At 39.5% G+C, this 11,683-nt stretch overlaps 1 long non-coding RNA gene across 1 annotated transcript in view; it reads right to left on the bottom strand.

Moving 5' to 3' along the window:
* Positions 1 to 10,903, bottom strand: part of LOC132533509 (uncharacterized) — a 545,842-nt gene extending 534,939 nt beyond the window's left edge. Inside the window, exon 1 of the long non-coding RNA XR_009545402.1 lies at positions 10,838 to 10,903. This is a non-coding gene — a long non-coding RNA (uncharacterized LOC132533509). The remainder of the gene's footprint in view (positions 1 to 10,837) is intronic.
* Positions 10,904 to 11,683: the final 780 nt, after the last annotated feature.

An 11,683-nucleotide genomic window follows, 5' to 3' on the forward strand; every position in this document is an offset into this window, starting at 1 on the left:
GTCCTGGAACCTCCCCTCCCCAGAGCCCTGCCCCACAAGGGACAGACAGACACAGGCTGGGGGTGTGGATCCACCTGCCAACACCCATGTCCAGTGGAGAAGCAATTACAGAAGCCAGACCTTCCACCTTCTGCTCCTCATAATGACCCTGGGTCCATGCTCCTAGAGGGATAAAGAATAGGAAAGTTTCCAGTGGAGGGGATGGACACAGAACTCTGGTGGTAGAAGCTGTGTGAAATTATACCCCTACAGGGGGTCAGGCGGTGGCGCAGTGGGTTAAGCATGGACACAAAGCGCATGCACTGGCATAAGAATCCCGGTTTGAGCCCTGGGTCCCCACCTGCAGGGGAGTCACTTCACAGGTTATGGAGCAGGTCTGCAGGTGTCTGTCTTTCTCTCCCCCTCTCTGTCTTCCCCTCCTCTCTCCATTTCTCTCTGTCCTATCCAACAACGAACGACATCAACAATGGCAATGATAATAACCACAACGAGGCTACAACAACAAGGGCAACAAAAGGGGGAGAAATGGCCTCCAGGAGCGGTGGATTCACGGTGCAGGCACCAAGCCCAGCAATAACCCTGGGGGGAAAAATGAAATTATACCCCTATAATATTACACTCTTATAAATGAATATTAATTTACTAGTACTTTTTTTAAAAACAATAAATTCCAAAAACTGTTATGCTCCTAAATCCTTCCCTGTTTCTATAAGCAATATTTTCTGCTATGTTCTATGTGTCCTGGAAAATATTGTCAGGAATTATAGTAACTCCAGACTAATACTTGAAATTAGATAGTTTATAAGTCTTACCTACACAAATACACTTTTGAGTGTCTTGATGAAAGTAAAGTGTTATTTTATTTCTTTACCCCAATTTTATCTTCACTGTCACACAGTAAAAATTGATTTAGAGAAACAGTAATAATAACAAGCATACTTGGAATTCAGATCCCTCTGTGACAATGGAAGATACACAATTTCTTGAAAGCATAAAAATGAATAGAGGTTTATTGTTGGCTACATTTTCTTTTAATACTTACTATTTTATAGTTTTAAAATAAATTTGCAAGCATATAGGACTTTAAATTTTTCAAAATTTTTACAGTTGAAGATTATATGAGGAAATAATTTTTGTAATATGAAAGGATTACAGCAGCTTTGAAAATGTGTAGTTGTGCAGTGCGAAAACACATGTTGCTACAAGTGTTCATTTTTACATAACAAATATAAAATAACCTAATGATCATGAAGAAATTGGGTATTGGGTCCACGTGACGGTGTACCCAGTTGAACACAAACTGGGTCGAGTCCCACTCCCCACCTGCAGGGGGAAAGATTCACAGCGGTGAAGCAGGTCTGCAGGTGCTTTTCTTTCTCTCTCTCCTCTCTCCCCCCTCCCCTATCCATTTCTCTCTGATCTAGCTAATAAACAAGAAAGAAGAAAATAAAGGGAAAATTGGCCACCAGGAGCAGTGGATTCATTGTGCATGCATCAAGCCCCAGCAATAATTTTGGGGCCAATAAAAAATGAAAATAAAAAGTTGGTTTTTTAATTTCAAAACCAGACTAATTTTAAACAACAGACAAAAATGTTCTAAATTTTAACAGAATCCAACTTGAAATTTTTTGATGTTTTGAACCAAAATAAGCAATTCTTTTTCTTTTCTTTTTTACTTTTTTTATTTATAAAATGGAGGTATTGACAAGACTATTAGATAAGAGGGGTAAAATTCTACACAATTCCCACCACTAGAAGTCGATATCCCATTCTCTCCATTGGAAGCTTTCCTATTCTTTATCCCTCTGGGGTGTGGACCCAGGATCATTATGGGATGCAGAAGATAGAAGGTCTGGCTTCTGTAATTGCTTCTCTGTTGGACATGGGACTATCCATACTCTCAGTCTGTCTCTCTCTTTTCCTAGTGGGGCAGGGCTCTGGGGAGGCAGGGTTCCAGGACACATTGATGAGGTTGTCTGCCCAGGCTTTCAGGTTGGCGTCATGGTAGCATCTAGAACCTGGTGGTTGAATAAAAGTTATGCTATAAAGCAGAATAAATTGTTGACGAATAATGAACCTAAAGGCAAGAATATAGCAGATGAAGATTTGGGGTCTTTGTTTTGGTAAAAGCTAGTAGGTATATTCCAAGAGGCACCCTCCCTGACTTTACTAGTTTTTACCTGAGCCTGACAGCTAACATGAAGGTAGATGCAGGTCATTGGGGAGATGGTGTCATAGTTGGAAAAAGAGCTAGAAAGCTGGATCAAGAAAGAGAGCAGCTTCCAAGTATGGGGAAGGTGTATACATATCGTTAACTGTAGACCCCAGTGATTTGCACTAGAGCCTATATTCAGCACAGGAGCCTATGTAGCCTCTGCATCCATTTTTTTTTTTTTTTTTTTACTGTAGTTCTTTTTGTGCTTTACAATGTCTTGTATAAAAATCCCTCTGTTTGTTGGTCTTGGTCACTACTATACAGTGATTTAATTAATTATGCTTACATAATGAATCCTCCATGATAATCCATAAAGAAAGGGGGTGAGAGAGATTTGGGGTTGGTGAGTTCAGCTATAAGTCAAGAAAGCAGTATAAAGCCATCTGGTCCAGGACTTTTATTTTTGAGAAGATTCTTAATAACGGTTTCAATTTCTTTGTCTGTGATTGGTGCATTTAGGTTTTGTAGTTCTTCTTGGTTCAGTTTTGGAAGGGTATGTTTCTAGGAATTCTTCCATTTCTTGCAGATTCTCCAGCTTGGTGGCATATAGTTCTTTGTAAAAGTTTTGCATGATTTTTTGGATTTCTGTGGTGTCTGTTGTGGTATCTCCTCTATTGTTTACAATTCTATTTATTTGAGTCTTCTCCCTTTTTTTTTTTTTAGTGAGTCTGGCTAGGGGTTTGTCAATTTTATTCAATTTTCCAAAGACTCAACATTTGGCTTTATTGATCTTTTGTATGGTTCTCTTATTTTTGATATTGTTATTTCTGCTCTAATTTTAGTCATTTCCATCCTTCTGGTTGCTTTAGGGTTCCTTTGTTCCTCTTCTTCTAAGTCCTTAAGGTGTGAAGTAAGTTAATTTATTTGATCTTTTTCTTTTTCTCTAATGTGTGCTTATGTGATTCCCTCTCAGTACTGCTTTAGCTCTGTCCCAAATGTTTTGATAGCTTGTATCTTCATTTTCACTTGTTTCCAGGAACATTTGAATTTCTTGCTTGAGTGTCTCTCTGACCCAGCGGTTATTAAGCAGCATGTTATTGGGTTTCCAAATTTTGTGAAATTTAGTACTTTTCTGTTTGTTGTTGAATGTTAGCCTTACCCCACTGTGGTCTGAGAAGATACTTGGGATGATTTCAGTGCTCTTGACTGTGGATACTGTTACCCCTCCATTCCCTCTTAATTTCTTTTGGTCTCTACCAAGATAAATTAATAAATAAATAAGATAGAAAGAATGCTATTTTAAGAAGGCAGTGTATCCCAAATCCACATGTCCAGGGCCCGTGACTGTGATCCTCAGCACCTCGTCTTCTGACTGTTGGTGTCACTTGTACTTTATTCTTCCTCCATACGTTTATAAAATAAACACAATCTCTTCTGTTTTCTTGCTAGAGTTTTGAATTCTGTCCTTCATACACGTGCCTCTAATACTTAAACCTGTAGTCCATGAAGGTTGATAGGAATGTGTGAACTGGTGTGTTCTTCCTGATGGGAAGCAACAAACACTTCTGGTATTTATCAGTTTTTGAGCTTACTACAATTTCTTTCCAGTCTTTCTCTTCCACAGGTGAATTTTATACTCTTATGGTAAAATATTCTGTTGGTGATATAGAAAGATAAAGGTTTTGACATATGCTAGCAGCACAGTTTTTGTTTCTCAAGTCATTTTGTTATTTTGCTTTGCTTATCTATCAAAAGCTTTTACTCAAGCAGTCGACCAAGTTCTGGAGAATTTTTATTGTCCACTGTACAGACTAATTTTTTTAATAAACAGAAATAAATCTAGATCTTCCCAATTTTACTTGGGTGCTCTTTTGTGACTTTCTATAAGGCTCTATAATATTTTACATCATTTGTAAGATGTATTCTCTGACACATAAATTTTCCTCGGGCTGGTAATGGAAATAGACATGGATGGAAAATGATAATCTTAAACTAAAATATATAAATATGAGATACAGATACTTTATGGTGCCATTTACATAAGGGATTTAAAATAATCTCATGAAAACAGAGTAACAGAATGGTGATTCCCAGGGAGAGAGCGGTGAAAGAGTTGGAGAGCTGTTATTTAAGGGGATAATCAGGAACTAAGAGGTAAGTAAATCCTGTGGGTGTAATGGATAGCATGGTCATTACATTGCACAGGAACGTGTATAAATGTCACTTGGAAAACTAAAAGCTAAGAGCAAGTACTCCAAGGACTGAACTCCATTGTCCATCTGTAATGACAGGTGTGGCCATGAGGATCAAGCAACCAAGGAGAATTACTGGTATAACCCAGATATACACTCGTGAAAGCAGACGAATTCCGAGTCAGGAAACGGGCTCAGATATTATGTACTGTTTACACTAATTTGAGAATATAAGCACATTCTCAAAAACAGCTTAGAGAGCATGGCAGCTTTTAGATGCTAGTCACCCACACTTGAGCCCAGCCCCGAGGGTTCTGTAGGAAGCTTTGAGACTCTTATGTCCTGCCCTTCTCCATCTGTCTTTGTTTCTCTGGATCTCTCTGAAGAAGTCATCCAAGCATGGTGAAGCAAAATGGTGGTGACCAAAACACAAACAAAATATTGGGTAAGTGTAGTTTCCTAGAAGCAAGATAAAAAAATTCTAAAAAAGTGTTTAAGTAGAAATATTTGAACAATTTTTAAGTCAAGTAAAATAAAGATTCAGTTTTTTTAAGTATCGTTTTCCTTAGAACCATGGAAACATCTAGCTCCTAATCAAAGTGAGGGGTACATGGGGGGGGGAACTCACAGAGAGACACCAGTACACATTTATCTAGTACAACAGAGACTAGCAGAGACCTGTGAGTATATCTGAGTTCTGGGGACAAGAATGGAAAATTGACAGGGCAATTATTATCTTCGACAGAAACATGGTGTTGTAAGAGTTACAGCACAGTACACGTGTGAATGTAATTATCAGCAAAAATTCCCTCTTCAGAACATTGTCAGCTCTGCATAGTTACTTAAATGTGAGGTAACCCCCTCATGCAGTTGAAGGAACTCGTGTGTGTCTGTGTATGTGTGTGTGTGTGTGTGTGTGTGTGTGTGTGTGTGTGTGCGCGCGCGTGTGTGTGCATATGTGTTTGCTGGAAGTGAGTTTATTTATTTAATTTTTATTATCTTTATTTATTTATTGGATAGAGACAGCCAGAGATTAAGAGGAAGAGGGAGACAGAAAGGGAGAGAGAGAGAGACAGAGAGACATGCACTTGCATGTCTCTTCACCACTTGCAAAGCTTTCCCCCTGCAGGTGGGGGCTGGTAGCTTGAACCCAGGGCCTTGTGCACTGTAACATGTGCGCTCAGCTAGGTGCACCACCACCATGGCCCTGTAAGTAAGTTCTTTTGGATGAGACAAATTCTTACCTTTCATTTAACAATGGACAAAACTGCCTGCAACTGAAAGTGTCAGACTAGCAGCAGAGTGACACTGAGTATAGAAGAACCAAGTCAAGAGATGTTAGAGGCTGTTGCTGGTGAGTAACATTGGTGAGTTGGGGAAAGAAACATTTTGTTATAAACTTTCTAATAGCGTTTGCCTATGAAGGTATGTTTATAAAAGTGAAATGCCATTGAAAAGTGAAGGAAGTTCTGACACATTTTCACAGAATGAGTCCTGTCAGAACTGTATTACCATGTATCTTCTAGATCACTCCTGTCAGAACAGGATTGCCATGTGTCTTCTAGATCATTCCTGTCAGAACTGGATTACCATGTATCTTCTAGATCATTCCTGTCAGAACAGGATTGCCATGTGCCTTCTAGATAGTTCCTGTCAGAAAAAGATTGCCATGTGCCTTCTAGATCATTCCTGTCAGAACAGGATTGCCATGTGCCTTCTAGATCATTCCTGTCAGAACTGTATTACCATGTATCTTCTAGATCATTCCTGTCAGAACAGGATTGCCATGTGCCTTCTAGATCGTTCCTGTCAGAAAAAGATTGCCATGTGCCTTCTAGATCATTCCTGTCAGAACAGGATTGCCATGTGCCTTCTAGATCATTCCTGTCAGAACAGGACTACCATGTGTCTTCTAGATCATTTGTGTCAGAACTGGATTACCATGTATCTTCTAGATCATTCCTGTCAGAACAGGATTGCCATGTGCCTTCTATATCATTCCTGTCAGAACTGTATTACCATGTATCTTCTAGATCGTTCCTGTCAGAACAGGATTGCCATGTGCCTTCTAGATCATTCCTGTCAGAACTGTATTACCATGTATCTTCTAGATCGTTCCTGTCAGAACTGGATTACCATGTATCTTCTAGATCGTTCCTGTCAGAACAGGATTGCCATGTGTCTTCTAGATCGTTCCTGTCAGAACTGTATTACCATGTATCTTCTAGATCGTTCCTGTCAGAACTGGATTACCATGTATCTTCTAGATCGTTCCTGTCAGAACAGGATTGCCATGTGTCTTCTAGATCGTTCCTGTCAGAACTGTATTACCATGTATCTTCTAGATCATTCCTGTCAGAACTGGATTACCATGTATCTTCTAGATCGTTCCTGTCAGAACAGGATTACCATGTATCTTCTAGATTGTTCCTGTCAGAACAGGATTGCCATGTGCCTTCTATATCATTCCTGTCAGAACTGTATTACCATGTATCTTCTAGATCGTTCCTGTCAGAACTGGATTACCATGTATCTTCTAGATCGTTCCTGTCAGAACTGTATTACCATGTAGCTTCTAGATCGTTCCTGTCAGAACTGTATTACCATGTATCTTCTAGATCGTTCCTGTCAGAACAGGATTGCCATGTGACTTCTAGATCATTCCTGTCAGAACAGGATTGCCATATGTCTTCTAGATTATTCCTGAAACTGATTCTCATTTTATTTTTGCATTATGTAATACTAGTAAGGTTATGATATCAAGGTAAAAGAATGATTAAGTGAAACTAATTATTATTCTGATGAAGCCCTAAATTCTTGGTAAAACAAATGAGAATTGAGATAGAGCAGCCTCTTTGAAACTCCTTGCTGAGATTCAATATATTTTTAAAGGAAAGTAGGATTTAAATATTTATGAAATTGAGTTTTCCTTACTATTTTGAAGTAGAAATTAAGACTTTCCTACCTCTGCAGAATTGATTTTACCTTCCTTTCTGCACTAGCTAGGAAAGCAATTAATTTTTACATTAATAAATCAGAATACATGAAAAATGAGTTGCTCACAAAGTGAAGTTGTGGAAGTAAAACCGAATATCATAATTTAACTTCTTAGGTTTGAGTTTATTATACAAAGTAAAATAAAAATAAAAGGGAGTCGGGTAGTAGCGCAGCGGGTTAAGTGCACATGGTGCAAAGAGCAAGGACCAGTGCAAGGATCCCGGTTCGAGCCCCCGGCTCCCCACCTGCAGGGGAGTCGCTTCACAGGCGGTGAAGCAGGTCTGCAGGTGTCTGTCTTTCTCTCCCCCTCTCTGTCTTCCCCTCCTCTCTCCATTTCTCTCTGTCCTATCCAACAATGACGACATCAGTAACAACAACAATAATAATTACAACAATAAAACAACAAGGACAACAAAAAGGGAATCAATAAATATTAAAATTTTTTTTATAAACTAAAGATAAAAATGTATGCATTGGGGATTTAAAGGGAGACAACATGCCTTCGTTTGCTTTGTTAGAAAAGAAACACTGATTTTACTCTTGCATCTGCATTTCACAAGGAAAGTTTCACAGGAAGGAGGTTTGCCTTTTGTAGAGTTATTCATCTTTTCTTCGGGAGAGTTATCAAATAAGCAAAAAAGAAAATAATAGACTTCTTGGCATATGGTACTATAAATCTATGGATAGCTAGAACAAAATAAAGGAACTGTTTTGTTTTTAAAAGTTAGAAGAGAAAGGTGATTGAGTGTTTTGTTAGGAATCATACTTCCTTTTAGTAAGTATGGATTTATTCAGGGGGAGGAGAAAGAAAGAGACAGGCGAGGGCACCGCTCAGGTCAGCCCTGTGGCAGTCAGGAATCGAGTTTAGGACCTCAGGCCTGGAAGTCTTGTTCTGCACTGGCTCTAACATGCTACATGCTGCCCGCCTCCTGGCATCAGGTCTTAGGAAAATCTCCTTTCACTGCACATGTACTGAGCAGTCTTATTGACTTGCTTATAAATAATAGGATAGGGCAGATGGGATGGGGTGACATTTGCAAGACTGGTACAAGATTCTGACTTCTGTCTCCATGTTCATGACTTCTGTTTCCATTTAGGGGAGACTCTCACATGAACAGGCACTGAAGCAGCCCCACAGACACGTGCATGCAGGAGTTCCCTTTTTCTTTGTAATCGCATACCCAGATAGTTGCATACCCAGCTGACACGTTTTCTGCACGTTCTTGAGAGAACCAAATTAGAAGTGACTAGCTAAGGAGAGAACCGAAACTAGAACAACCAGGACATGTGAAACTCCAGGAATTGTACTTGAAGCCTCAGGCACGTAAGTCTTTCTGTCACTGAATCCACTCTCAAGTCACATTCTTTCAGTTCACGACTGGAGCTTAGTTTGTCTTCTCAAAGCGCAGCAATGATTTCAACAAACTCAACAAATGATTTCCTCTAAAGATATCTCCTAGCTCAGTGTCAGTCTTACCTCATTCCATGGCAATGAGCTGTTGCCCTTGGCCTTAGACGTAGACCTGGCTAAACACTCACCGAACTATGATTGGAGCATACATTAACAGTGTCACTGGATGTAGCCAGTAGGTCTAACATTCTAACATTGACGGTAAAGACCCATGACCAGAACGCAACTAACGTTGGTACTTGAGAAGTAACGAGGCTTTTTGTTAATGTCTTTATAAAATCTTTATTTATTTATTGGATAGTGTCAGCCAGCAATGGAGAGGCAGGGGGAGACAGAGGAGAGACAAACACCTGAAGCACCGCTTCACCACTCATGAAACTGTCCTCTGACGTGAACCTGGGTGCTGGCAAAGCATACTCAACAAGGTGCACCACATGAATAATAACATTTTGAACGTTGTCCTTGTTCTTGTGTTGACTTTGGCCCTAGGCTGTGACTTCCTGGTTTGGGGATGTTGTGAGAAGCTGGTCACCTAGATCAGCCATGCTCCCCCCACATGTTTATTTTCCTAGGCTGTGACTTCCTGGTTTGGGGATGTTGTGAGAAGCCGGTCACCTAGATCAGCCATGCTCCCCCCACATGTTTATTTCCCATGCTTCCTGACCTCCTTTTCTTCCTCGGGTGCTAATTAATGCCTAGTTGCATGTATGGGTCAGTCTGGTTATCTGTTAGGAGTCTGATTTGGTGATGCTATTTTATCATTTCCTCTTTTGTCATTCTCCACAAATTTGAGAAATCCCCACTCTACCCATGTCTCTCCTTCTTCCACATACCCTTCATGTCAATGCTGTACTTGTCCACCTTAATTCTATCTTTACAGCAAAGTTGAGAAGACTTTTTTCATAAAAGGCAGCAATTTATTAAAGATTCTTCTTTTGTTTGGTTTATTTTTTAAAATATTTTATTTATGAGAAAGATAGGAGGAGAGAGAGAAAGAACCAGACATTACTCTGGTACATGTGCTGCCGGGGATTGAATTCAGAACCTCATGCTTGAGAATCCAATGCTTTATCCACTGCACTGCCTCTCGGACCACTGTATTAAAGTTTTGTATATAGATAACATTCAGACAAAACTTTATGTTATAATTAGGATAGAATATACTTTTCCAGAAAAAGTAATTTATTTCTCCAAAGATTCATTTTATTTGGGCATATTTTATGTCATATAAAGATGTTTTAAGCACAACACTAACTTATCCAGAGCACTCAAATAAATGATACTTTAAAAATGATGACTCTATGTAATTCTGTGAATTCAATACACAGTGTTCTGGTCTTTAAAACTAACATGATAGCCTTTAGATAAGTGAAAGATCCCCCCCCTTTTAATTTACCTAAGAATGGAAGTTAGATTTTATAGATTTTTAGGAGTAGTAGACCCCAAGCTATAAATACAGCATTGGGAGACAGGAAAGTGCCAAGGGACTATCGACAATATGAACTAAAATATCAGAAGAGTTTCATGGTAAAAATCATTGCACTATATCACAGTCATTCTGCTCATACTTTCGAGGGAGTTAACCGTCCCTAAGTCAGAATAATCAAGTTCATGTAACACCAGATTGATTTGCTTAGATACATACATTCACTCAGGAATCAGATGTTTCAGGAATAATGTGTCAGCATGTGATAAAATGTGTATTCTCTACTGATATTCTCTGCCCTCATCTCATGCTTAATAAGAATTTTGTTATAAATTACACATAATGACAATGAGGTAGGATGAATTCCATCCTTAAATCCTGGTGTGAACGTCTATATCATATAAACGCGGCGCTAGCCGCCTGGTGTGAGCGCCTGTATCATATAAACGCGGCACTAGCCGCCTTCACGTCCAACTACAATTCATTAGTGTCATCAATTCTATGGTGACCTTTCATTCAGAAGTGCACTTGAGAGTCATATCAGCTGTTCATATTTAAACTGTGTGAGTTACATTAAAAATTACTTGCTTGGGGCCAGGCAATGATGAACTTGGTTCAGTGCACATGTTACAATGCACAAAGACCCAGGTTCAAACCCCTGGTCCCCACCTGCAGGGAGAAAGCTTTGTGAGTGGTGAAGCAGGGCTACAGGTGTCTCTCTGTCTCTCTCTCTCTCTCTATATATATATATATCCCCTGCTCCTCTCAATTTCTCCCTGTCTCTATCAAGTAATACATTTAAAAATAAAGAAAAATACTTATTTGTTTTCCTCAAATTATTTTATTGAGGGGGTTAATCTTAATGTACAGCTGTTGACATGTGGATAGCTTATCATCTCCTGTCTGCAAAGCACTCTCACCACCAACGTGTGTCCTTTCCATCAGCAGGCATTAGAATTCCGATGTCTCCCCTCACTCTCATAAACCCTGTCCCCCCAGCCCAGTCCTTTGTTTTGGTGCAGTAGTCTACAGCCAGGCTAAGTTTCACTTTGTGTTTTTTCTATTTGTCCTGTGTCTTAAGTTTCGTCTGTAAGAGCAATCCTCTGATATTCGTCCTAGTTTGACTAATCTCATTTAACTTGATTCTGTTGAATCCCATCCAAGATGAGGCAAGAGACAAATTCATCTTTTTTAAATAGCTGAGTAGTGTTTCATTGTGCATACATATTCAACTTACTTTATTTTATTTTATTTTATTTTACCTCCAGTATTATTTCTGGGGCTTGGTGCTGGCTTTATGAGCCCACTGCTCTGGGAGGCCATTTTATTTTCCTTTCTGCTATTTTGATAGAAAAGATGGAAATTAAAAGGGAAAAGTGAGCTAGAGGTAGAGAGAAAGATAGACACCTGCAGACCTGCTTCACTGCCTGGGAAGCGGCCCTACTGCTGGTTGGGAGCTGAGGCTCAAATCCCGGTCCTTATGCAGGGCAGTGTGTGTGCTC

Source organism: Erinaceus europaeus, chromosome 16 (assembly GCF_950295315.1).
Source record: "Erinaceus europaeus chromosome 16, mEriEur2.1, whole genome shotgun sequence".
Lineage (NCBI taxonomy): Eukaryota > Metazoa > Chordata > Mammalia > Eulipotyphla > Erinaceidae > Erinaceus > Erinaceus europaeus.